This window comes from Leuciscus leuciscus, assembly GCF_965113295.1.
Source record: "Leuciscus leuciscus genome assembly, chromosome: 3".
NCBI lineage: Eukaryota > Metazoa > Chordata > Actinopteri > Cypriniformes > Leuciscidae > Leuciscus > Leuciscus leuciscus.
The window spans coordinates 11,728,263-11,740,299 of NC_138727.1; the positions used below are offsets into that span (position 1 = coordinate 11,728,263).

General features: G+C 38.4%; 1 protein-coding gene and 1 long non-coding RNA gene across 2 annotated transcripts in view; one reads left to right on the top strand and one right to left on the bottom strand.

Moving 5' to 3' along the window:
* Nucleotides 1–102, top strand: part of LOC309495919 — a 102,154-nt gene extending 102,052 nt beyond the window's left edge. The window contains exon 3 of the long non-coding RNA XR_014204879.1: nucleotides 8–102. This is a non-coding gene — a long non-coding RNA (uncharacterized lncRNA). The remainder of the gene's footprint in view (nucleotides 1–7) is intronic.
* The window catches only part of LOC309495895 (uncharacterized protein), a 95,502-nt gene that overhangs the window by 45,216 nt on the left and 38,249 nt on the right, over nucleotides 1–12,037 (bottom strand). The gene's annotated exons all lie outside the window — the stretch shown is intronic.

Sequence of the window (12,037 nt, forward strand, 5' to 3'; positions counted from 1 at the left end):
ACCGCAGTAGAAGACAATACTGTTTCCCAACTGTAGGGGGACCCCGAGAGCAAAAGTTACTCGGTGTTGCTTTAAACCGAACTTTTATTTTGACAGGTTGTATTGAAGACCTGTTTCAGAGAGTATTTGACAATGTTTTTTTTCTCAAATAAAATAATAAAATGCTCATTAGGCGTTCTCTCAGAGCAGTTCTGGAAATGTTCATGTTTTCATGTCCTCATTTCGTGAGACTGAAAACACCATGCACTTGAGTATGTAGACGAAACGGCAAAGCTCATTCACGCGCAGAACAAGCAGATTATATATTTATATAGCAGTCTTTATAGCTTTAATATACACAAACCATGTCGCGATTTGATTCATTGTACAGCTCTACTTTTGATTGATTCATTCATCCATCAGTTTGCATGTTTTTCGTGACTGGATTCCGGGATTACCTCTGCATCACGGAAATCATTCGGCCTTGTAAATGGCCATACCTTTATCTGCACAGATGGATGCTGTTCCCAAATATGTTCTGTGTTTCTTCATTTTGCAATTTGCAGCCACTTTCCATCCAAATATTTAGCAAATATATCTATCCTCGAAGACAACCACGTGTTTGTTCTATATCCAAAGTATTCCCAGACTGGCCAGGGTTCGCTTCAGAATTCGACAGTGTTTCGCTTTCAGCTGGGTCTGCATCACTGGCCCCTGTGTTGTCCATCTCCATCTTTCTTGTGACTTCGGCGTGTTTGTTCTCCCGCTCATCAATCAATCAATGCAGTAGTTTCCGGCGATTCAGTAACGGATATTTAAAATGTAGCGAGGTAGGGGAGAACCGGGGCGAAAGTAACAAACCGACTTCCTCAGAGCCATGACTATATTAGCATTTCAAGCTGTGACAGCGCAACCCTTAATGGACTGGAGCTGCCAAATATCACGTGATTTCGTCATCGTTTCCGCGGCTAGGTCTGTAAGTAATTTACTGAAGCGATACTTTTTTCTAATTACAAGTTGTGTTTTTCGTTCCATGTGTCACACAGTTGGCTAGTGAACAATCTACATGTTATTTAATGCTTTAACACATCTTGAAGTTTGCCTTGTCAGAGTTCTTCAGTATAAAAGTAAATCGGGTTTAAATGTCAGGAGTTCCTGTCGCGACGAAAGTAACACTTGTTACTTTTGTCCCGCTACAGTGAAAAAAACAAGTGTTTCTTTTGTCCCGCTGCGGTGACTTTCTGTGTGTTGCAGCATTTATCATCTATTTATGTCATATTATACCAACAGAATATGGCAAGAGTGAGGGTCAGAAAGACAGACAGAGTTCTGATTCTGCCAGATGTTTATAACAGGGCGTTTAAAGCTTAAGTCACATTTAAATCAGTTGATTTCTGTCACACCATTTTTTTCACTCAATCTGTTTCCATTTACCCTAGTCACATTTAGGTTTTAGCCATATAGCTTTTCCATCTCCACCGTCTTAGTGGTGGTTGGGGAGGATGGAGGTGGTTGAAGCGACAGCATCTGCGAACTCAGACATGAGTAAGTACCACCCTTTTATACTGGGCTATTAAGATATGATTGGATAGATGAGAAGGTAATAAGTGACGAGAACGATTGAGTCTTCCTGGCAGAACTTGCGCTAGGCTTCATTTACACAAATAAATGTAATTCGTTACTTTCCGCCTCTACAAAGAAGTCAAGCTTAAATATGACTTTTACAAAATATCAGGGGTAAAATGATGAACTTGTGAGATGGTGTCTCCCCAATCTAAAGCTCAGAGCTGAGAAATCATAGGTTCAGTGGGGTTTGTCAGAAATGCAAAATCAAATAAATTGATGCCGATATTCAGGTCCTGCTGTAAATGTGGATTCAATTTATGTATTCAGTGTGTGGCATGACGCACAGAGGAACTCAACACTCCAACTGCTTAAAAAGCGAATTTGAGTCTCACACGTACTGTTCAAAACACACTCTAGAAGATAATACAGTGTGCCTGAGGACAGCCACATCGGGACAGAGCTTTCTTCTAAAAATGTTGTTATCGATGTGGGTGATTCATAATACTTTCAAAAAATCCACATAAAAAGCATATTTCGAGAACCCTCAGAGCCCTGTGCTTCAAAAAGTACCTCATAAACACTTTAAAAACATCAGAAATATGATTGCAGGCACATTCCCTGCAGTTAATACGTGTTCCTGGTTGTCATGCCCACATTTATATTCACTGCAATCTGTTGAGCCTGTCTAATTAATTTATAATTTATTATGCTGAACATATATTTGCATTCTGTAATCTTTGTCTGTCTTGCACTTTGCATAATGACTTGCACTATTATGTGTGTTTAAATGTTGCACTTCACATTTAATGTTGCCACTGTCTTGCACCTGAACTTCCCCTCAAAAAACGATACAATATTGATTAGTTATGGAGTATATCTATCTATCTATCATCTGTCTTGGTCAAACTGATCCACTCAATCCCCACATGCATTAGTTAGTGTGCACATCTCTAATATTCTCTGTGACAGTTACCTAGTCTAACCTTCGAGGAAGCCTGGGGTTAACTTTGATACAACCACTTTTTACTCTTTTATTCATATATTGAGTTATTGATACAGCAAATACAGTGTGCTTGGTGTGCGCTGCCTAGATTTGTTCATGTTGTGGATGTTACTGTGTGTGCCAACACTATGTTCTTTTTACCACGGTCCACCTACACACCACCTCTTCATACTGTGGGATCAAAGGACTTCCTCTCTTTTCTCTCTCTCTCTTCCATATTTGGCAAGAGATATTCAGTGCTACCAAAGAAGATCTTCGCTGACTACATACAGTAAATATTGTCTGCTTTTCTATGACTCTGCAGACATTTCCATCTTGGGTCTCTGCTAAAATAATAATTTGATGTACTCCTAAGTACACCTCATTGCACAAACAGCAGTTCATAATGAATGGCAAACAAACAGTACTTATTATTTCTGTTATAACTTCGCACAGCCAAGAGAGACATGCTTAATCATACAGTGACACCTACACCACATGTAAAATGTTTGAATGTCATTGCATTTGAATGAAAGCATCTAGTGCACTGTTAACAATTCTCTGTAAAATAACGGTAAAATACTGGCAGCAGAGAGGCCAGCAATTTACTGTAATTCTATGGTAAGAATACTGTGAATTTGCTTTAGCTATACTGTAAAATCTATATACTGCTATAAGCTTTCCTGTAGCTCAGTGGTAAGAGCATTGCGTTAACAACGCAAGGTTGTGGGTTTGATCCCAGGGGATTGCACATACCTATGTATAAAATGTATAGGATAATGCAATGTAAGTCGCTTTGGATAAAAGCGTCTGCCAAATGCATAAATGTAAATGCTATACTGTAAAATCGAAATACAGTATTTTTCAGTATTTTTCATTTTACAATAAAATACTGGCAGCAAAGACGCCAGCAATATACTGTGATTCTACGGTATTAATACTGTGAAATTACTTTACAGCCATTTACTCAAAAAAAAAAAAAAAAACACTTACAGTACATTTCTGTGATTACTTCAATTTACAATGAACACTTAAAAATGGTGAGGTAAAAAAATTTTTTTTTTTGCAAATGTTGGAAATTAAATCACAAAGGACGCAAATAAAAAGGTGAACATTTTTAAGCAAAAACACCCCCAAACTGACAAAAAATATAGGCAAGAGTGAAAGCAAGGTGAATATTTCTATGTGAGAAAGAAAATGTGCAGAAAAGAATACAAACTCAAACTCGGTTGCGTAACTTATTCAGTTAAACGAAATTGTGTTTTAAAAGGTGTTTTAAGAACAAAATTGACCAGTTATTTAATTTTCTCTCTCTCCCGCTAACGAGCACTAAATGGCCAAAACCACCAGGCTGAGTGCCACCAAGAAATACACAGTACGAAAGCCTTAGCACTGAAATTTGGGAATAAATGATGTATTATATGAATCGACAGGATTTTACCCTCTCTATTTAATGTGTTTATAATCACTCGCTTATAAGCACTCTCAAGCGCTAGTAGAGAAAACACTCCGACCAAAACCTCCAGTTTTTAAAGAACAAGCTCTTCACTTCAGTCAGTTTCAAAGGTCTCTCTTAAGGAATTCGAAGTGTCATAAGTGCCACAAACACAAACAAGTTTGTTTCAGGCGCCACTTTTTCAGTTTCAGTTCTTCCCGCTCGACACACAGTCACAGGTCCGGTTTTAAAAGTACGCACTCCTCGCTGCAGTCATTTTCATCCACTCCGATTACTTTACTTCTATTTTCATATCCTGTCATGAGCGTTGCAAACACGGATATGCGAGGACTTACTCGTACTCAAACTCCTGTGAAACCCGTTCAGCTCCATTATGCACCACCCCACAATGCATTGCGTACTTCAGTACAAAACTGTAATATATTAGTGTTGAAAATGGGCTGTAAATTAACAGCAGTTGCTTACCATGCAAATTATTGCCAAGAATGCATTGTATGTTCTACAGTACAGTTTTAATGGAAAACAGTACGTTACTGTCAGAATTTGGCTCAGAGATGCAACACCTGTTTTTTTTTTTTCTCTTGAATGTGCATGGATATTAGCTAGACCAGCATGAAAACTAGCTAAAGAAGCAGTTTATGATAATTTTTGTCAGTTTTTATCCCTGTTTTGAAATATGTTATTTTTACATAACATTGATAGTTTCCGAGATTTCAATCTTTGCCCACAGGCACATTGGCTTCACCAATATGGGCACTGATTGAACTTACTTTCTTTAAAGGCCCACTGGAAGTGCCTTGAAACACTCAACATTATTCAATGTTTGACGTTATTTCCACTGAAACAGGAAGACAGGGCGGGACATATCGACAGCTCCTCTCCTTTTTTAAATTAGCCAATTGCGTTTTATATCCCAGCTTGGCCAGATCAGTTGAGCTCGGTAAAGCCGCAGTTTCCTCCTAATCTCTAACCGTTTTTCACCTAATCTCCTCCATATTGCTTTAAAATATAACACTGTGTGCGCGCTGCGGCGGTTCGTGTGACACTAACGTGAATCCAGACTTCATTCGCCCCAATAGAAAGCATATTTACACAGTCTGAATTGTTTCCTATCCCCTATATAGTGCACTTTGTGCCATTTACCATGTAGAAAATGGTAAATGTGTGAACAAATGACAGAGTTTAGCCGCAGCTTCAGAGTCTTTTAATAATGGAGGGGGCGGGACGCTTCAGATTCTAGAGAGCATTTGATTGGACAGAAAATGATGAGAAGCTGAAGTGCAGAGTGTTGTCAGGATCATTGATCATATTGGTGGAAGTGAGAAACTGTAAGATTTGAATGCTTATGTCTTTCTAAATGGGAATTTTGTCATTGGTGGAAGTGAGAAACTGTAAGATTTGAATGCTTATGTCTTTCTAAATGGGAATTTTGTCATTGTTTTGGAGCACACTACCATATAGGCTAACAGTAGGGCTAACATATTCATACCAAAAGCCAATAGACTTTAAAGGGATAGTTAACCCAAAAATGAAAATTCTATTATAATTTACTGTGCAACATAAGAGAAAATATTTTGAGCAATGTCTTCGTGTTTTTTTTTTTTTTATACAATGGAAGTCAATGGTAACCAAAACTGTTTGGTTAGCAACATTCTTTAAATATTATTTTGTGTTCCGCAGAAGAATGAAAGTCAGGTCTGGAACAAATCTAACGTGTCAATAATGACAGAAATTGAATGTGAACTATGAACTGTATTCAAATTTAGGAGTCCAATTTAGTATTTCCTTCACTTACAGTTCAATATATGGATTAATAGCTTGTCACATTGAGCTATAGCCTATTGCTATACACACAGTTAAATAATCTGTACCGTGACTGACTTCAATCGCTGCTCTTATGTTGTCAGTGAAATCCAAAACGTCCACGTAACATAATGTTTTGTCCGGTTAATACAGTGGTGTATGAGGGAGTCTTTTACATTATGACTGCACATAGCAATAGGAGTACGCTACATAGGAATAGGCCACGTAGCACAATGATCTATGAGTAGCCTAAATTAAAGATCAAGTCTCCGTGGGCCAAATAATCGTATTTCCATTAAGTCGATTGCTTAGAGTTCCAATAGCATGAATAATGTGTTTCACAAGCTCTTCCTGCCTCTCCTTCACTCTGTCTTCCCTGCAGCGCACAGGATCTGGACGCAAAAAGTGCATTGTTTCATCATAATGGAGATGAACTCGATGAATATGTTTGTATTATGCACATGCATTAAATCCACCTCCATGCCTGCTACGCGAGATAATTAAACGGCGAGGCTCCTGGAACAAAAGCTGGACACAAAAGGACACAAACTTTCTAATGACTTCAGCCAAAAGCTCTGCATCTCGGGGTCGCGCATGCTCGAATCGATCCATCCCCCTGCTGCTCCCGCGGCGCGCTCCTGACCTTGTCCTAAGTTAGTGTAATTAATTAAAATCTGGAGAGGCGTTGACGCTTGATGGATTGTTCCTTCTTGTTTGTTACAGCTGCAGCGGTAATCGCAGAGTAGCGTTCCCCCCTGAAGCTGCCTGCCTCACTCTGAGTCAACAGGATATATTTATTGTCACGTCAGCATCAAAGTCTCTAAGAGACTTAAAGCTGGAGTCACTTCATTAAAGAATAGCATTAAAAAACAGACCAGCGCACGCACACAGAAAGACAGACCTCAGAAGTTATTTGGACCTCTCATGATTTTCATAGGCCTATACCATTCCTCCAGTTTGGTAGATTTTATGCCCCCATGCAGCAATAGGCTACTACACGTTTTACATAAAATGTTAACTTTCATGCCACATGGTTTTCCATGCATTAATGTACCCCAGTAACACAAATTCATAATGATTAGTATATGAATAATTAAGGAGAAAAAAACCTTTTGAAGCACTTGACAGACTTATTTACTTATTTAACTTATATTTACTTATTCTCTTTGACATAAAAAAAAAAAGAAGTTTTTATTGTGATTGGCTCTACTTGGCTCTAAACTTAAGCATATGTCCTAAATCACATGACTTGCTGAGGGACAGCAACCTCATATTTAGAATATTTATTGAATAGTGTAAACCATATAATGTCCACTCGGTTGTGCCAATTTTATACTGGACATGAAAAATAAATGTTCACCTTTTTATGTATTATATAGATTTTATATATCCATTAAAATCCTCCTAAATGTCAATCATGTTGTTCTTTCCTATGGGTTTCATTAGCTTAAAACGTCCACCCTGTTACACATTGCATTGTAAAAATGTCATGTAACAAATTTCCTAGAACATGTGTTACGTACGCTGTACGTATTAAGAGTGTTGCTATAGGGGTATATGTGGGTAGTTTTGTTGTTGGGTATGTGTGTGCGTGTTTCAGATGTTCATCGGATCGATCTACAGCCTGTCAGTCTTACTGAAGGATGATGACGTCCCAGTTCACCAAACAAATCACATTACGCCGCCTTCCTTAAATACCCTGATCTCTTCCACTTCCCCAGTTTTTTGATCACTTTGGCTTTTGACTTTGTTTGGCTTGTTGTCGCCGTCGCTGATTCTGTGTGTTTATCGTGTGATTTAACCAATTGTCATATTGTGATTGTGAAGTGTTTCTGTTTTTCATACTGTTTTCACCCTTGTTCAGTCATCACGGTGTGTGTGAGGCTGGGAAGGAGGGAGCAGGTAAGCAAGTTGCGCGACATACATTGCGCACCACATAGGACATCTTGATTGTATTAGACACACTAGGTTTAGGAGAGTGCCACACCCTGTCATTTTTGTTATGTTGCAAGTCAGTGTAGTTTAGTTTGGGTGTCTTGACGCCGAAGACTTTTCTTTTCAACATTTTTCGTCTGGTAGTTAGTTTAGCTGAATTAATCCAAGCTAGTTTGTTTTGTTTTATTTATTTGGTATCTCTTGAGCTCGCCTTCTCACCTTTGTTTGTTTTTGTTTGGTAATATAAGGATTATTAGGTTATATAGTCTGAGCTTGACCAGTGTTTCTTATAGACGTTGATGATAAAATATTAGAAATTAAATTTTTTTCCCCACAAACATGCTCAATCCCAAATCCACCAAACTGCAGGAATGATCCGGTTACATTCTTAAATTTACAGCCAGAAACAAATTGACAGCCTTTCAAATAACGAAGACCACTTCCCAGGGAAAGTGTCAAATCACCTGGCATAAAAACTTACCATCTTTATCTAAATGTAACATGGCATGTTTGTGAGATGGCAGATGACCTTGAGCTAAATGTTAATCATTGGTAACATTCATTATTGATCCAAACTAATTGAGCTAATTATTGGGTGTTCATGTTCACTGTGTATGAATCACAATGGAGAAACAGTCATATTGAGCATCAAGATCAGCCACACTCTCACCTTAACTCTCATGCATACACCAGCATGCTTCCAAAAGAGGATTCGCTATTCATTAACATCTCACTTATGCCGGGCGAAATCACAGAGAACCCACTCCAAAAGCCAATTAACCTGCACATTCATACAATCAATGACAGCTATACAGATCCTACACCTTGAGCGAGAATGAAATCTGTAATGAAGTCTTACCCAGTCAAACACTCGCTGGCTGTTGTGTGTGTAATAGCCCATTTAACAGAGAATTGGTCCGGCTTAGTGTCAGTAAACTTTGACTTCAATCTCATTGTTCTCACATCATATTTGAACAACACCGTTATTCCACGTTGAGTAGTGTGAGGTGGGATTTGGGAGGGATGAGTGAGGTTTAAATCTTTTAAAGAGTTTGATAGTCGCTGCACAAAATCAAACACGCCAAGGCCCATCTCATTCTAGACATCGTTCGCAGAATAATGTTGCTGAGAAAGAGAAAGTGAGACAGAGATGAAAAGAGGACAATTATTGGTAGGCTGCCGGCAGAATCGGCAGATGCTCATCATGTCATATCCTGGCAACCATCATTTCATTTCTCAAAATGGCACAATATCATTACCTCTGTCCTCCTCTCTGATACAAACATGCACGCGCACTTATTTTAAGGAATAGATGCGTTTAGTTTGTAAGATCAAGGAGGAAGAGAAAGAGTGATGTAGTATGACACCCATCATCTTCCAGCTGTGACATGCTGATTGATGAATGGAACACAAATCACTCCATCTGAGAGAAAGACTGAGTGAGAGAGACACAAACATGTTGTAAACCAAATAAAATCTTCCATTTTAAGATCTTAAAGGGGACCTATAATGCAAAATTCACTTTTACATGGTATTTGAACATAAATGTGTGTTGGCAGTGTGTACACAACCACCCTATAATGGTAAAAATCCACCCACTAATCCTTTTTTTAAATTCCCATAAATCATAAGCGGTGTCTCAGAACAAGCCCTGTGCAGACTGTAGCTTTAGTGACATCAGATATTCTTAGGCCCCGCCCACAACTACTGACGGACTCTGCCTATTAGCATAGACCCGCCCTGAGTGAGCAGTACACACTCCGCCATGTTTATCTCCTGGCCAGAGCATTTAACAGCAGCATACAAGTAAGAAATGCATTCTTATTAAAGCTACTAAGTTATTCAGTCAAGAGCAGTGAGTATTCAGTGTTCTGTTTTTCTTTTGTTGTTTGATTCATATTAGCAGCATATATAGCAGTAGGTACTGTATATTACGCTATTTTCACAGTAATACACAGATCTAATATACACATTCAATTTATTTACTTGTTTACGTTCACAGACATAACCGACTGTGTTCATGTGAACTTTGTATGTTTTTGACATGACCTTTACAGTTTAAGCAAAATGAAAGAGAACTTAGTTTAATACTCATGGGACGCGCCGTTTGACATCCAGCTTTCTGTGCACATGCTTCGGATGTGTGCGCTCAGAAAAGAAGATATGGTTTTAAAACGCATGCAGATAATAAACTTACATGATTATGAAGAACTGCATTGCCAAGTGAGCGTGAGCGTGATAGAGATGATAATGAAAACCAAACAGATGTTTTTTTAGTTTTTGGCAGAGTATCTGAGGCATGAGCTGTAAAGGCTCCGCCCTCTTCTGGAAAGCAGGGTGGGGAGCAGCAGCTCATTTGCATTTAAAGGTGCATGCACCAAAACCGCATGTTTTTCCTTCCATTCAAATTCTGGGGATACCTGAGGCTATTACATCTTGTAAACATCCCCTTTAAAGACATTGACCCAGAAATGAAGATTTGGTCACCACGACTCAGTCACATGTATTTCTAAACCTGTTTCTTTTTTTTCTATATGGAACACAAATAAATATATTTTCTTTTTTTTTCTTTTTTTCTTTTTTGACACCACTGACTTTCACTGTGTGGACAAAAACAAGTTTACACAGAAAGAAAGTCAGGACTGACATGAGTGTGAGTAAATAATGACAAGAGTTTTATTTATTGGATAAACTATCCCTTTAAAGCTGTCTGCAATATTTATTGTTCCCTCTGAAATACTTGTTTCTGATTTGTCAGTCAGGCAAATATTTGCATATGATAACTGTTGTCCAGGGCAGTGATGTAGTGACTGCTCATGCGGGAAAGCTATGTTTTGCTTATGTTTTGTCTCACTGTGGTCTCTAAATGTTAATTTAGCTCAAGCTAATACAATCAGATCAACATTTAATGTCCATTTATTCATTTATTTGGTAAATGCAATATGGTAAGCTATGATGAGTATAGGCCTATGTACAGTCAACAGGGCATACACCCCAATAAACCCTTCAAGTGTGGTTGTTTACCCAGTCAGGGTTTATTTTGTCTTAATGACAATCTGACTGTACAATATCTATTATATATTTTGTACAAATCCAAAACCCAGCTGAGTTACTTTGGAAAGAATTTACTCATTATTATCTGTATCTCTCTTAAAACTGTACTTTCATCTCCACACTGGCAGAGTTTACAGTGTGCTTATTTTACAGCTCCTCAAAATTACTTTCACATTAAAGCTTCTTAATTATACACATCTCCTTATAGCCCAGATAATCATCTTCATCTGCGTGACGGATGATCAGAAGATTTAACAGACCGCTTGGAGGCGCTGTTGTTTGCTGAAATTCATCTGATGTCGGGAAACTGACGCCTGTGAGGAGTTTTCAAATGTGGGGATAATCGTAGGGCAAAAAGCAAACTCTCATGTCATGTTATTCATTTCAGAAATATAGATACGGTTTCTAAATGTTTCAGTGTCTGCTGTTGAGAGCTTCTTGTTCAAATCACTACTGAGAGCAATTAAAACACTGTCGGTTGTCAACAAAACCGTGGCTCAAATCAATACAACACTATAATATGTATTAATTATCAAATTTTCCTTTGAGGTGACGATTAAAATACATAACAAAACGCTACAGTCTTATCGTCTCCGAAATCTCTCCCCTCACAGTTATACACGACAGACCAGTAGTTCACCGTGCTTCCGCTAGAGGGCGGATAGTGCACGCGGAAGAGACGAACAGCGCGAGCGCTTTCAACTCATTGCGACACGAAGAGAACTTGGTAGCCGTGTGACAAGAGCTTAACACAGCACCCACACATTACTGTGTTAATACCAGAGGAAAAGAGAAGAGTGCATTCTAAAATGAGAGTTTGTTTCTTGACTTGATATCAAACAATCAGTTTATCCTGTTGCAGGGATACATCAGTCTAGAGAATTAGATAAAACGCAAGGAAAGACGGAGAGATAAATCTTGTTACTGATATGAGGCTCGCAGGTAAACAATCGGATGACAATCTCATTAGCTACAAAAAGGGTCTGCCACAAGAAGCCACACTGTAAAATGTTACATTTTCGTTAAAAAACCCTGCCTTATTTGCTGGAAACAGTGAAGACATATATTTTGCAGGTAGGTGTCATGAAATTGGGTTGTTAATCCTAGATAGATACCCACCAATTTGAGCTGTTTGTTTGTTGATGTAGCCTAAAATGTACTGATGATCAATTTGGTGGTACGAAGTCAGCCTGAAACCAATAATGACAAAGACAGAACTTGCTCAAAATTACACCATCATGGTAACACGTGACGCTTAAATA